Source organism: Anser anser (assembly GCF_964211835.1).
Source record: "Anser anser genome assembly, chromosome: 3".
In the NCBI taxonomy this organism is placed as follows: Eukaryota; Metazoa; Chordata; class Aves; order Anseriformes; family Anatidae; genus Anser; species Anser anser.
In genome coordinates, this window is record NC_139722.1 from 46,909,371 (window position 1) to 46,925,884 (window position 16,514).

Sequence of the window (16,514 nt, forward strand, 5' to 3'; positions counted from 1 at the left end):
CCATGACCACTTCCATGGGGAGCCTGTCCCAGTGCCCAGTCAGCCTCTCAGTGAAGAACCTTTTCCTGATATCCAGTCTGAGCCTCACCTGTTACAGCTTCAAGACGTTCCCTCGAGTCCTATTGCTGGTCACCAGAGAGAAGAGATCAGAGCCTGCCTCTCTGCTCTCCTTTGTGAGGAAGCTGTAGACCACAATGAGGTCTCCCCTCATCATTATTATTTTCCCTTCCTTTTCTGTTCTATTAAACTGTCTTTATCTCAACCCATGATGTTGTTTTTTTTGTTGTTGTTTTGTTTTCCAATTCTCTCCCCCATCCCACTGAGGGAAGTGAGAGGAATGAGCAAACGGCTGTGTGGTGTTTAGCTGCTTGCTGGGTTAAACCCCAACAGGCCGATTGACTGATGACACTCACTGAAAGTCACAGGTAAGACATTCTGAAATATAAAGAAGAATTGCACGTATTAAGAAAAAGAGCAAAAATTAAAAAACAGCATTTTTAACATGTAATACATTAAAAAAATAGATTTAATGACACATCATTTTACAATAACCATCTGTAATCTTTAATCTTTCAATTCAATTGCGCATTACAAAGTAATCTGAGCTCGTTATATCTACCTGCACAAACACCAAACTCTTAAGTAATTCTGTTGGTAATGGAATAATGGAATCGAAATGTTAGAAATCAGAAAATATATATATATATATATATATTTTTTTTTTTTTTGCATAAACTTTCCTATGCAGCCATGTACCTTTAATGACAACGACCACAAGTTATTTTTGGGGGGAGGTTAAATCCATGAAGTGGTTTTTTTGGTTTTTTTTTGTTTTTTTTTTTTTTACTTTGGTGAATAAAATAGCATTTGCAAGAGTCTAGTTAGATAAAATAAACTATTGCAAGTGAGAGGTGAAGAGATGCAGACGATGACAACATTTGAACACTTCTAGCTTATTCACACACTACTGGATATTGCTCACATTTTGTTATTAATGTACACATTGGGACCTAGAATATGAAGTTGATATCTTGTTACTCCTTGTAGAAGAGTGTTTTACAGAGATAATTAGTAGTGATAAAGTGCTAGCTAGCAGTAGTGACTAAGGGAGAAAAAGTTTGTGGCCAGCTTGTGAATCATGAGTCATTTTATACTATATCCATAAGTTAACCTGCCTTGGGAGACCCTATAAGTTTTTTGTTTGTTTGTTTTGTTTTGAGAGTGAATTCATTTAGGAATTAATGACAGCAATCTTTAAAATGGCTGCGGAACCCCTGAAGACAACAGCTAAAATGCAGCAATGACTGGGAAAACAATTGAAAGGTTTTCTAAAATAAGAACTCTCTACTCATACCGACAGGAATTGCTAGAGTTTGGTTTCCAGCACTTTTCATCTGTCATGTTAATATAAAGTTGTTTTTAATAAAAGAACAGGGCTATGACATAATAGATTTCTATTTTCTTTAGATAGATGCCCAAAAGCTTTTAAAGTTTCAAATCAATATATTATTAGAACAATAAGATACTACACATCATCTGTGCCCAAGAAAAAGGGGGCAAGTTTTTGTTTTAAGTCTGATAAGCAAACAGCCTTAGAGAACCACGCAGCATATCTTGATGGAAATCTTGACAAAATATCAACATTACAAATGTTAAATCATTTCATAATTCTACAGTAGCCAGTGCTTACCTGTGTGAGGAGACATTGCTTCTTGTAGTCATCTACTACAGGCAGAGCTGAGAGTAGCACCTATTCACTATTTTAACACCTCAACATCCTGTCATTAAACATTTCTTTAAATTGCCTATAGCTTCTATAAGAATTTAAGTAATTTTCTTGATGAAATTAGATAATTCAACTATGCTAATGATTCTGACAGTCTGTTTCCCAGTATCAGTAGAAATATTTTTTTCTTTTTTTGGGGGGGAAGGATCTATATTTGTAAAACAATGCCACAGAAAGGAACTGCAAAAAGAAAGTTTTCAGTAACTGTGAAGTGCTAAGGTGCTTCCGTTGTCTGTTCCACAGGAAAGTATGTTAGTCTACATTTACTCTATCTAGAAGATTTTCTTTTACATTTCATTTTGTCCGTACCGATTGAAAGTAATGTCCATAAAAAACAAACAAACAAACAAAAATAAACAATCAGAATGGCATAATTAGAAGACTTTGCTCACTAGTGGTAAATAAAAATAGCTTAGATAAATTACTTCAGCAAATACTGTCATTTCTTCAATTCTGAGAGCTCAGTATTTTATTGTATTTTATGTATTTTATTTTTTCATGTATATTTATGTTTTTTATTTTTTTTTATATATTATTTGTCCATTTGTAGAATTTTACTGCATTTTTTTCCTTGTCAATCCCAGGATATAAAGACTTCATGAAGGTACTGAGTTCTAAACAATGTTAAGTAGGTAGAAAATTATTCTGAACTTTCTAACAGAGAAACCAGAAAATAAAAAATAAAATAAATAAAAAAAAAAAGTAAAGTGAGGACTTCTGTATCTAGTCTTAACACCTGATTTCACTTTTTAGTGTTCCTTCAGGTGCAGCTGTAATTTATGAGGACTAGTAGTCCTTCACTGACAGAATCTAAATAGGATAACAAACCCTTCTTTTCATTAGATGTAATCTCCTTTACTGATTTAAGGTACCTGGATCTGTAGGAAGTAAGCCGGAATGATGAAGTAAAATTTCACCCACAGAAAATTTAGGCATATAATTAGGGTAGATATTTTCATTTATTTCACAGTCACAGTCACAGATTTCTAGGTTGGAAGAGACCTCAAGATCATCGAGTCCAACCTCCGACCTAACACTAAGTACTCCACTAAACCATATCGCTAAGCTCTACATCTAAACGTCTTTTAAATACCTCCAGGGATGGTGACTCCACCACCTCCCTGGGCAGCCTGTTCCAATGCTTAATAACCCTTTCGGTAAAGAAGTACTTCCTAACATCCAACCTAAAACTCCCCTGTCGCAACTTTCGCCCATTCCCCCTCGTCCTGTCACCAGACATGTGGGAGAACAGACCAACCTCCACCTCTTTACAGCCTCCTTTAAGGTAACTGTAGAGAGCGATAAGGTCGCCCTTGAGCCTCCTCTTCTCCAGGCTGAACAAGCCCAGCTCCCTCAGCCGCTCCTCGTAAGACTTGTTCTCCAGACCCCTCACCAGCTTGGTCGCCCTTCTCTGGACTCTCTCGAGCACCTCCATGTCCTTCCTGTAGCGAGGGGCCCAAAACTGAACACAGTACTCAAGGTGCAGCCTCACCAGAGCCAAGTACAGGGGGACAATCACTTCCCTAGACCTGCTGGCCACACTGCTTCTTATACAGGCCAGGATGCTGTTGGCCTTCTTGGCCACCTGGGCACACTGCTGGCTCATATTCAGCCGACTATCAACCAATACTCCCAGGTCCTTCTCTGCCAGGCAGCTTTCCAGCCACTCATCTCCCAGCCTGTAGCGCTGCTTGGGGTTGTTGCGCCCCAGGTGCAGGACCCGGCACTTGGCCTTGTTGAACTTCATACAGTTGGCCTCAGCCCATCGCTCCAGCCTATCCAGATCCTAATATCCTAATTTCATATCATATTCATGAATGTTGGGGCCACAACATGAAGGTGGTCCAGGAAAATTTCAGAGACTAATAGGGGGTAATTGGCATATAAGAATCAAAAAGCTGTGAGAAGCAAGGCCAGCAATGGAAGCTGAAGCAAACTGGACTATGACTTTGTACAGGTATTTAAATCTGAGAAAGGAAAAGAGTGGTTCTGCTTCTCTTATACGTTCTACCAGCTTCCTTTTTGGTGGCATTGACATTTGCCTGCTTCTAACTGAGCTGGGTCAGAGCAGAGGACTCATTCAACAAAAACAAAAGCAGTTTTATATTGGCTTAGCTCCTGAACAAGACCACTGATGAAGGTCAGATAAATTTCAAGTGCTGACACAAGGAAAGAAAGTAAAGGGGACAGACATACTCCTTTGGCAGATACGATGAAATTAGCTGTATCATCAAGTCACACTTATAAATTCTGGCTCTATATCAATCTCTGATGGATTTTTTCTCTCTGTTTTCCCCATCTTCCTCTCTTCTAGCTAAACCGTAATGACCCGTAGGAAATGAACCTCCTAGTTTAAGTAACTGTAGGCCTAAAATTAGGCATTGTAAACACAGACATACAAACACACTTATATTGTGCATTTATACATTTAACATTTAAGACACAGTTTGTGCAGTGATAAATTTGCCATCCTGTAGTTAGCTGCAATTGTCCCATGTCACCCCATTTCAATTCACCTGCTAAGTTCAATCATCCATTAACCAATAAATCTTTAAAGCCTTGCAAGCGACATGTGTGCACAAATCAAATTATCTATTAACAATATATCTCAACAAAATGTCTATGCGGACTGAAGACCTCCTGCACACCACTTTAAAAATAAGTTCCCTGGAGCCCAACACATAGAAATTGATTGAGTGCACTAATGTATTCTCATGCATTCCTCTTGATGCCGAATTTGTCTCATGCACGAAAGACTTCGCAGGGCATTACACATGTTCCTTATTCCTTGCTCTTGAAGGTGTTAAGCTAACAGTTTCCAAGTGTACCTAAGCACGTGCAAAAAGCAATTCTTTGCAAATATATCTGAAAAAATAAAACCCACAGTCTCAGGAGTGAAACTTTGCCGTTATGCCATATTGGCTTGAATAAGTCAGAACTATTGAGTTTCTTTTCAAAAGAGCTTATCACATCTTGGCACACACAGTAACTGTAGTGAAGGTGAAAGTGAGTACTGTACATGGCTACCAACAAGATGTTTTATCTCATTCCACTTTAACATACCCCCCAGTCTAGCGTGTCATTTTGATCTCATTTCTATTCAATGTGTTTTCCCTGGATTTTCTTAATTAATTTCTGGATCCTGTTGTTTTCTCAATTTTAACCAGTTATTTACAGTTTCCATAGTATCCTCCCCTTTGTCTTTTGTAAAAAGGAAATAACATGCATAGTCTGGTTTCTAGTTAAGAACAAGATATTCCAAATTAAACTTGAATAAACACTCAGTAACTAGTAGCCTCATTTAATCAAATAATAGGCTTTTAAGAATGCTATATCTTTATGATATATGTTTCTGTAATGCATGTTTACGTAAGAATAAATATAGCCTGGTACTGTGCCATTGGATTGGATAGGTATAGATAGCGTATGTAAAAATTTCCCCAAGCAATGCCTACAGGAAAGCATTGAGGCAAGTGTATTGATTAGGCAGCTTCTGAACTGTTCCGCCTTGCCAAATATTTTGAATGAATTTCATAAGGCAAGATGTGGTAAATGACATTATGTCTTTCCTATTATAACAAATGTGAGTTAATTTTCATGTAAACCTATTCAGACAATTTCTTTATATGATTTACATATGTATTTTGTATTAAACTAGTTACCCTAAAGAATATACTGTGTAACATATTCTGTTCTATTAACAACGGGAAATCAAAGTTAATCAAACTTACCAGTTTCATGTTTATATTCGAATGCCCCTGCAGCATTGCTTTTAGACACCAGTTAATATATCGTTTACACCACAAAATTTTATGATGGATTTTTCAGCTTTCTTATGAAGTAATTTGCAGTTTTAAGAGAAATAAATGGCACCCTGTAGTTAAGCACTCTTCCATTTTAGTCTACAAGTAACTATGAAAATCCTTGTTTATTCCCATGCAGTGAATATTTTTATATATTTGCCACTGCATTTAAAAGATCAATACTGATAAGACAGCTCAATGAAACAGTAATGAATCTGAGGTACTTACAGAGAAATATTCATTGAAAGGGACTCTTCCCAGTGCTAGATCCAGTCTTTTTTTTTTTTTTTTTAACATGTTCAAAGATTGATATTTGGAAATGGATTTCATGAGGCCAGACTCTATGATCTTTTCATGGGAAGACTATCAGCCTCAGTCAAGTGGAAGAATGTAAGGAATATGACTAAATATAGGTGACAGGAATCTCATAGCTAAATCACCTTTAAGTAAAATGAGCTCAAACAAAAAACAAAAAAACATTTCAGATAAACATCATTTCAAAATTCTTATACCCTTTTTATTGTAAATAATCTCAAGCTACAGCCAACAGTTAAATTTTCCAGGAAATATATATATTATTGTTTCTGCCAAGCAATATTTAAAACCTTTTACATCCAGCCCTCTCATCCTCAGTGAAATCTTGTCATTAACCTTAATAAGAGCAGAATGAACATTAAAAATAAAGATTTCAGTTCTTGTAACAGCTGTTACAGAACAAAAAGCCTATCTAAACACATCTTATTATCAGCAAAATAAGAGAAATACTACCTGAAACCGTGTCCCATACAAATTTAAATTTTGAATCATCTAATTTTCATATAATCAGTTTTAAAAATTCACAGCTGTTGAATGTATTGACTAATGTTAATAGAGGCTTTTTGTAACAGACCTTCCAAGATAGATGAAAGTTAGTCTGTAGCTTTAATGGGCTCTACTATGCAAATAAGATTACAAAACGAGGTTCAGAGGTCATCATATGTGTATCAACATTAAGCCAGAGTACAACATGGTAATCAAAAGGATTTCTTAAGATTCTCTGAGAAACAAATACTTTCTGTTTTAGAATCACAGGAGCTTCTGTGATTCTGTTCCAAGGTGTTTAATGTCAGTGTCTGCCCCATCCCCTTCACCCAGTCTCTGCATACGGCTTGTAGATGAGCTCCTTAAGGAGAAGTCTGCAGCACTTTGGGACGTCCCCAAAGACGTGCACTAATGGAAGGGAGGAAAGCCAGCCACAGAGACAGACCCACTCCACAGAGTGCTACACACAAAACCCGCAAGTATTTTGCATCTGCCATCTACCAGCAGCTGCAATGCCTGCTAGCAGTGGCCACTCCAGCAGCACTCAGGAATGCATGGCCTTGATGGTGCTTTGTACAGAAATCTCTGATTTGCTGAATAATATTCAATTTCCTTCAACAATGTTCTTCAGCAAATTTCTTCAGAAATGTTCACCTCATATTTCCAATTAGAGGCAACCCCTCCTCACAATGGAAAGCAAACTGTATTATCCGTGTAAGTTTCCTCATAAAAATCCCTTTCAAATCTCATGATTCCCAATCCACCACTTCCCTCTATTTCTTCTGTCTCTCTTCCCTTTTCTCCACGACCTCTTTTCCAGTCATTTGCATTCCTCTGGGTTGACATTTTGTCTTGTCTGTCACTGCAGAGCTGGAGGAGGCAGCAGCAGGAACAGAAAAACCAACATCTCTCCAGATGGAGGGATGGGAGAACACATGCTCCCATGTACTTGTGAACATGGAAGTGTGAAGGGAGATCTGCATCAGACCAGGATAAGGTTTACGGCATCTAAATCCCACCTCAGGCCTGACACCTAACGTTTGCTGTTGGATGTCTGTTCATTCCTACATAAAGCCAACAACAACAAAAAAAAACCAGTAGGTTAGGGCTGTTTGACTAATAAAAAGAAAACCTTTTTTTGTTGTTGTTTGACTAAAAAAAAGAAAAAAGAAATCAGCTACATTATACAGATATATATATACATACATAAAATCATAGAATATCCCGAGTTGGAAGGGACCCATAAGGATCATCAAGTCCAACTCCTGGCACCGCACAGGTCTACCCAAAATTTTAGACCATGTGACCAAGTGCACAGTCCTATCGCTTCTTAAATTCAGACAGGCTTGGTGCAGTGACTATATATATACATACTACATATATGACTACATATACATACATACACAAAAACACACATGTATACACACACGTTTTACATTATGTGCAAGAACAGAATAACCATGTATTCTGGTTTCACATATTCCTAAAAAAGAAAACAAACAACAAAACATTCCTCAACTTCTGACAAAACATTTTTTTAGCAACAAGGAATCAAACATTTCAATGAAAACTAAATCTTTAAGAACCCTCAAAGTCCAGTTCTGTCAATTGTCTGCAAAAGAGACATGATTTTGGTAAAATGAGACATATTCAACTTACCAATATCAGCGTAAAATGCTGTGGCATTTTCTAGCATCCCATCTGATAAATCAACTCCTTTTTACAGGTACTATAACCACTGAAAATTCTCCCCTTAGGCAATCTTACCAAGACAAACAGTAATTCTGAGGTACAGTAGTATTAGTCATCTATTCAAACAGACTTTTTTTTTCCTTAAAAAAATATTTTTGTATCTGTAATTTGGTTGAATCACAAGTTATTGTCTATTTCTCTTCTGATTCAGAATGAAAAAGAGGCTATGTGAAGCTGTTGACTTGAGTAGTCTCAATTATAATTAAACAAAATCTTAAGATAAAAAATGCATTTAGAATGGTTGATTTAGTATTGTTTCAAGCTCATAAGGCCTGTTCTCTTGCCTTAATACTTTTCAAATATGACAATGAAATAAATCTTTATGAAAATCTGTTGTTTTTAGGAAAATTACAAGAGAATTGTTTCCTGACGACATCAATTATTGATTATTTTAGGGAAACTGTTAGTTTAATCCTAAATCAATCATCACTTGCTTGATTTATGATACAATAGAATAATTACGTTCGGAAGAATAATCATGTTTTCAGATTTTGTTTTTTACTTTTACACCAGTTAAAACATTTATTCTGTAAAACAGCAATGAACAATGATCTGCCTGTCAATACTTTTTTAAAATACGTATGCTATTTATTTCCTGAATGTAATGAGAATTAGATGTCTTAGTGCTTTGCACTTCAACATTATGGAAGTTGTTTTTTTTTTTTTTTTCCCATATTTGACTCTGAGTCAGGAAGAAAAACAGGAGTATTTAGTAGTCAGATGAAAAAGTGTTCTTGCTGAGATGGCTTACCTTAAATTCCAGTAAATGAGCATCCTGGAAATGTAATACAGATATATAAACTCTCAAGTACTTATGGTATCTTTTGACCTTTACCCCTCCCTGGAACAGTGGACAAGTGCACCATCCCACAGAATTAGTAGTTTTCAAGAAAATGGTATTTTCTCTACATTAGCTACCAGTTCAAAAGCTTGATTAGCCTCATGTTAAACAATGCTTGTTTAACACAGATTTATTTTGGAATATGATAATGTAAACTTAGTCATTTATGTTTGTTTAATTTATTTGTACTGCCTAGACAGCTTCATATTATTCTGCATATTGTGCTAAATTTTTTCTGTATATTGTTCCATACTGTTTCATGATTCTCATAAAAACACAGCTCATTATGTTTTGACTTAGTTCTAGAATTTGTGCTTATGATATTTTGGGATGGAGAGATTTAGTTTTGTAACTGTTTAGGTATTATTAATGTTATTAAATGTACTCTTTCAGCAGAATTTTCATTGTTAACCACTTCTGACTGTCGTTTTCCCTTTTTTTTCTTCTTGCTTTGCCTCTTGTTTCAGCACTGGGCTGTAAGAAAACTACATGCTTTTTCTAGCAGATTCAGACTGTAGGACAGCTGAATAGATATATTCAGTAACACATAGTAAGTGCTCTCAACAGTATAGAATGATGCAAAATATTTCCACTCTGTGTAGTAATATAAACTTTAAATATTCATCATCTATCATTATCAAGCTACAAATATATATATATATTTAGAGAAAGATTTGTAGTCTTTATTGATAGACAACTGCTTTATTTTGAAAACTTTTTTTCTACATTGTTTATTTGCATTAGACTTTTTTTTTTTTGCATACAACTTATTTTGATATTAAAATAACCCTTCTGTTGTAAGGGGAGCACTAGCTTCCTTTTATTTTGTTTGGGCTGTTTTCTGATTAAGATGGAAGCCTTGAACTCATTGGGAAATCAGTGTTAACATTAATACTGTTATCTCCTTAGGTTTAAAGGCCAAGAGATGTTGGCTGAGGGCTTAATGTTCTTCAGGCTCAACTGATGGAGACTTTATAGCATTTTTCTCATGCTTTCACTTGTGACTATATCTGTACTAACACACTAAACAGTATCAGGGCTTGTTTATCTCTGCAGTTAACTGACAGTGGCTAGCCACATCCATGCTTAGTGAACTCCATTAGTTGCTCGAACAGACAGGCCACATACATGGTAACTCACTGGAAAAATCCTTGCTGTTCCTAACTACGTCTAGGAATTGTTTTAGAAAAAGACATCAAGCCAAAGGGAGCACACCTGTATCCTGACATTTAGTTTGTTTGTATTGTCTTCTCTTTTTTTGTAGAAGAGCAGTTCAATAAGTTAAAGTAACTGTGAGAAAATACAGAATTATAGATACTGTTGTGTGATTTGGTCTTCTGCATTTGAAGGTAACTGTATAAAACCTCAATTAGTGGTTATGTATGAAACTTTGAGAGCTTCCCTGTCTAATTCTCCTATAAGAGTACTTTTTTCAGCCCTTACCTGTAATTTGTTTCTACACACTAAAGTTATCTCACTGTCTTACTATGTCTTAAAGGTTCCAGCTGTTAGTACTAGCCTTTAATAAGGAAATATACCACTCTTGTTAAAATTTGTTGTTGGTTTTGTTTAAGTATAGCTATAATTGGTTTTTCTGTTTTTGAAACACATTAATTTTATTACTATAACATATCAAGTAAGAAATTAAAACAATTTATACAAAGCCATATAGAGAGAGATTGAGATGTTGACTAGACAATAACATTGAACAGCTACGCTGTCATCTTGCAGAGGGGACTCCTGATAGAATGGAGCATGGCAAATAATTTGAAAACTTGCTTCTTTGTACATATGGATTGCAAATCATTATAGGCATGTGTATATAAATACATATGCTTAATTATATTTTACAACAGGTGGGTATGTAGTGTAAAGCAAGCACAAAAGTATTTCCGAAAATATCCTGAACTACACATCAGGTTATTTGAAGTACATAGTGGCTGAAAATTCTTGAAGAGAAGGATATTGCACTTGCAGCACTTATCCACAGCCATGAGCTTCTAAAGAGGAGCGGGTGTGAAGCTGTGAAGAAAAGCAATTCCATTCTCAGTAGGCTATCACAGTACATTTTCAGAAGTTTCTAATTGAAGATATGCTTCATTTGCCTTGGCTATAAAAGAAGTCACATTTACTCATGATTATGTCTGTAAATGAACTCATAAAAAGTACTTGTGAAAAAAAAAATTGGAAAGCATTTTTAATTATGTGAAGTACATTTGGCTTTTGAATTTTCTAGCAAATATAAGAATCAAACTCCATTAACCTCAATAATTTCAAACTATTTTAATTGCAGATATATTAGCTGTATTAGCAATATGCTTCATTCTAAAATGAAAATGTTAAATATTAAGGCTGTCAAATTCAATATATGAAAATAATGATACTCAATACATTGTTTATAGTCCATAAGTACAGTGGATCTTTCAGAATGTTGTGATGAAAGTTTTTAATAAGTTTAAATAACAGTTATGAAAGATGCAAGCAAAATCAGATTTGTGACAAAGTACTGATTTCACTACGAATTAATTCTACTTGTATATGATGACATGACCACTTTTCCATTTTCCAATTTCTTCCAACTGTTTGTCCTAGCCCTCCTCCCCTTTCCTCCACCCATATCATTACTGTCTATTTAACTTTACTTCAGCAAAGACTATGTATATTTCAGCTGTAATAAATACCTCACCATTATGAGATAGAGGTCACATTAAGGCTCTTTCTCTGAGAGCTCAGAAAAGGAAGGAAAATACACAGAGGTTCCAATATTTTCTCTGTTCTTGCTAAAATAAAAGAAAACATGCTATGTCATATAATGTATCAGGGGTTATTCATGCTGTAACATCACTCCAGGAGTTTATTCCTACAGAGGTTGAATTTGTGTTGTTTCCTTTTGAAATCTATCTAAACAGACTAGATATTTCACAAAATAAACTGTCACAAAAAATGCATGAATAAATGCATAAATTACCAACTTACATTTACATTGTAAATTTACTCTACTCTCCTTTCAACAATTCATTTAAACTACTCTGTTTCTAATTCATGTATTTGAACAAGGAATGTTATTGAGCCAAAGGAATAGTATATATGTAGTATACATGTATGTCACTATATAGTTATTATATAATGTACTTCTATAGTTTTCTGGGTTTTCAGAACAAATTGAGAAAAGTTAAAAATGAGAAGTACTGTTATCTGTTGGTTTATTTTACTGGCAGTTTTAGTAAGTTAGTCAGTTCATGAAGTTTATGGGCACTTTTCCTTATTTATCTAATTATGGGTACCCAACAGGCCAACATATGCAATTTAATGGTGCAATTTGCAAGAGTTACAAAAAGCAGGATCCCTGCTGAAAATTTAAAGAGGGAGTGTACCTATTTTCTGCTTCTATTACTTCATATAATGGCTTCCCAGATGAGACAGCATAGCAAGCAAACAAAATGCTGATGATGCATGACTTACACCAACTGCTTGTGAATTGAAAGCAGATGTGGACAGTGGGAGGTTGGCCCTCTCTAAATACAATACAACTAAATGGAAACAAAATAAAACAAAAGACAAGTTTACAAGAAATATTCAAGACTGTGTCTCATTAACAGTTAAAATCTCTTTCCTTTTAAATACACAGGCATAAAAACAATCACCATAACAAGAAGGAAACTGTATCAAATATGTAAAATAATTATATATTATAATGTAAATAAATAAGGGACAGTGGCATCAGTGTGATCTGGTATATTGATAGGTATCTATCAGATTTGATAGGATTTCTAGCTTTAGAAAACAAATATCAGTAGCATTCAAAAGTTAACACCTACAAGTATCACTGTCATTGGACTGTAATAAACCCATTATTTTGCAAAAATAAACAGAAAACAACAACAAAAAACTTGCTAAAGAAAGTGGGCATGATACAAATACATATTTTGTGTAAGCATACTCTTAACAACTTATATGCTCTTGAAAAGGGAAGAGCAAACAGGTCTGCCTCCAGCAGCACAAGTTCCTGAGTCTGTCCACTACTCATTGCCTATAATTTCATTATGCATTTTTCCACTTCCAACTACTCCTTATCATAGCATTCTGAATAATTGTAATTTCTTTGCTTCCCAGGTGGCACTGCATTTCTTTCTTATTGACCCTTCCATAAATTACTTTTATTTACTAGTTTTTGAGGTTCTGCCATAGCAAAATTTCTTCTAAAAACAAAATACTTCAAGAGATTATACATACTTACCAATGAAATCAGCTCCAGGGCAGATACATTCTTCAGCCGAGGGGGGAATTGAGGCAGTCAGGGCTTTTTTTTTTCCAGCATAGAGGCCACTTAAGGCAGCTGAGGCAGCCACCAGACCTCAACAGCCATTACAAGGGATGCTGACAAGATGCAAACAGAGCTAAGGGCAGCAGCAGCAGGCCGTTTAAGTAGGGCGTTGCCACCATTTTGCAGCCACACCCTGGTGGTATAAAAGCAGCCCCTAGGGCACACTGTAAACCAGATGTGCAAGTAGAAGAGGCTTGGTAGTTTGGATGAGGTAGTTCAAGGGGGTCAAGGAGGAGCCTAGGGAGGATTATCTCCTCCTTTTCTCACCTCCCTTTCTCATTCTCTTCCCTCCTTTAAAATCTCTGCCTCTTACAACTTATAGTTTTAGTGAGGACCATACATGGCTTGGCTGCCATGAGGGGCCTGGCAGAGAGGTGAGTAAAGAGTGAGGCTTCCCTCACTGTATGAGTGTCATTTGGACAGCATGGTGACTCCAGCTCCTCTCTTCCTGAAGCGGCAGGAGCAATGTTGTTGGGGCTGCTAATGTGGTGTGGGTGGGTGACAGCAGAGGCTTCAAAAAGCCCACCGGAGGTGTCATCACTGCCATTTTAGTGAGGCATGGGTGTTGCCATGTCAACAGTGACCCCACCCTTAAAAAAGCCTTAGGGAGGGCAGCAATGTGGCCATGTCCACCAGGCCCTGGGAAGGAGGAGCAGAGCACCCTGTTAAAGCTGCTATAGAGACTAGTAGCTGAGCCTAGTGGTTTGCCATGGCTGCATTCCAGTGGAAGGCTATTACTAAGAAAAGTGTGGAAACCCAGAGAAAGAAAAGTTATATTAAGGAATAACTGTTGAGAGAAAATGTATTGAAAGCTTAAATCCTGAAAAGCTCTTAAAATATACAAGGAGAGATGTGTTTGAGAGGCAGAATGTTGTCCTTCATTATTCCTTGTAATATATTTAGGTTTAATGGAGAATAAGAATCTCGAGAATGTTGTGACTTCTGTGTTCTGTAAGACAGTTCCTTATTTACAATGTAGAAGCTAATAATTACAGACCTTCCTGAGCAGGTGAATTATGTGTAAGTATAGTCCAAGCTGTATTCAAGTGCATGCCCAAACTCACCACATATGAGACAACATTGAATTTTGAAGGGTAAGAGATACCATGACAACAATAACTCTTAAAAAGTATGGTTGTTGGATGCCCAGTCAAGCATTACACTGGTACAAGTCCTTCTTTCTGGTCCAGTTTCTGCTATCAGTGTATCCAATGTGAACTTCTTCCTCAGTTTAGTGATCTAGAACAGTAGTACTTAGTTCCAGTCTTGTTAGACTTATGACTATCTCATTCATACTGTATGGATGAGATAGATCAGATACCAAAGTAGGTCAGTCTGTTCACTTCTCCCTAACATCACAATCATCCTGGGACAGGAATTGATACATGTTAACTACTTTCTTAAAAACTCTTTCAAACAGCAAAAATTGGGATGATTTATTTTTCTGTGTAGCCAGTGTAGCAAAGGTGGAGTTCATTCCATAGTTGAAGCTTTGCACAATGACACTTATCCATCCTGTGCTCTTGGTTTAAAGACTTAGTTAAATGAAATGGTGTGGCTGTTTTACTCAGGTGGGCAGCTCACCTCCACCACAACAGCTCTTTCACTCCCCCTCCTCAAAGGGAAAGAGGGAGAAAGTAGAATGAAAAGGGCTCAGGAGTTGAGATAAGGACAGAGATCACTCAACATTATTATCGTGATGGGCAAAACAGACTCAGAGTAGGGAGACTAGTAAGATTTATTGCCTATTACTAACAAGCTAGAGAAATGAGAAACAAAGGAAAGAAACCAAAAACACCTTCCCCCCATCCACCCTCTTCTACCTCCTCTCCCTGAGTGGCACAGGGGGACTGAGGAATGGGGGTTGCAGAAAGTCTATAGCACTTTGTCTCCGCTACTCCTTCACGGTCATTCTCTTCCCCTGCTCCATGTGGGGTCCCTCCCCTGGGATGCAGTCCTTCCTGAACTGATCCTGTGTGGGCTTCCCACAGGCAGCAGCTCTTCAAGAGCTGTTCCAAATATGGGTCCATACCACAGAGTCCATTCATTGGGAACAAACTGCCCAACCTGGGTCCCCACTGGCAGCAGCTCCTGCCAGGTCACCTGCTCTGGCTTGGTCCCCTCTCTACGGGCTACAGGTCTGACCCAGAGTCTGCTCCGGCAGGGGTTTGCCACAGACTCCTTTTGTGCAGGTCCACCTGCTCCACTGTGGTCTCCTCCATGGGCTGCAGCATGGAAATCTGCTCCACTGTGGGACCCATGGGCTGCAGGGGGACAACCTGCTTCACCATGGTCCTCTCCACAGGCTGCAAGGGAGCTTTGGCTCCAGCACCTAGAGCACCTCCTACCCCTCCTTCACTGACCTTGGCATCTGTAAGGCTTTCTCATTCCTTACTCTCCAAGCTGATGTTGCCCAGCAGTGATTTTTTTTTTTTTCATTTCTTGTATATGCTCTCACGGAGGCGCAAACAACATTGCTTATTGGCTCAGGTCTGGCCAGCGGTGAGTCCCTTTGAAGCCAGCTGAAACATCTAACATGGGACAGCTTCTGGATGGCAGCTCCCCACTACCAAAACCTTGCCATGCAAACCCAGTACAGATGGTACACACACAAGAACAGTGTCATGCAGACTCATTCCTTCTATCCATTCCACTTCTATATATGCTCTTAGTTCTGTTCATATGCTGTGCAGTTCAGTGTGGAAGGATGGCCTGGTCCAATGATTCCTTCATTGAATCGGTGGAGGTCAGGTCAGAAATCCAGGAAGATTTTATTGTTTTTCTTTGCACACCCTACAGGTGACCTGACATGAGGAAATATGTTGCTTCTACAGTGTGCAGGATATTTTAGTATCCACCAATAAAACTGGAACATCCTTTAGGGACGGAAGAGAAAGAGTCAGAACCATGTGTCAGAAAATGGCTATATTTTCATGGGTAATACCAGATCCTATTGAAGAATGTCAAGTAGGAGGGTTAGGTAACAGCAGTTAGGACAAACAATGAGTTTCAGATGTCTGAGGCAGGAAAGATAGAACCTAGCCATCAGGGTCAGAAAGAATGGCAGAAAATTCATTTTCCCTAAAAAAATAAAAAAAATAAAAAAAAATCCAGGAATCAGTTACACTGACCCACACTGACAGGCTTCAAGAACTCATTGACCACAGGCAATCATACAAAGACGGATGGAGCTGAAGGGGTACACAA

General features: G+C 37.3%; 1 long non-coding RNA gene across 1 annotated transcript; it reads right to left on the reverse strand.

Moving 5' to 3' along the window:
* Positions 1-9,468: 9,468 nt before the first annotated feature.
* Positions 9,469-13,420, reverse strand: LOC310897232. The gene is made up of 4 exons (XR_014582142.1): positions 13,221-13,420; positions 12,446-12,513; positions 11,670-11,763; positions 9,469-11,005 (listed from the first exon to the last, which is right to left on the reverse strand). It is a non-coding gene; the product is annotated as an uncharacterized lncRNA (long non-coding RNA).
* Positions 13,421-16,514: the final 3,094 nt, after the last annotated feature.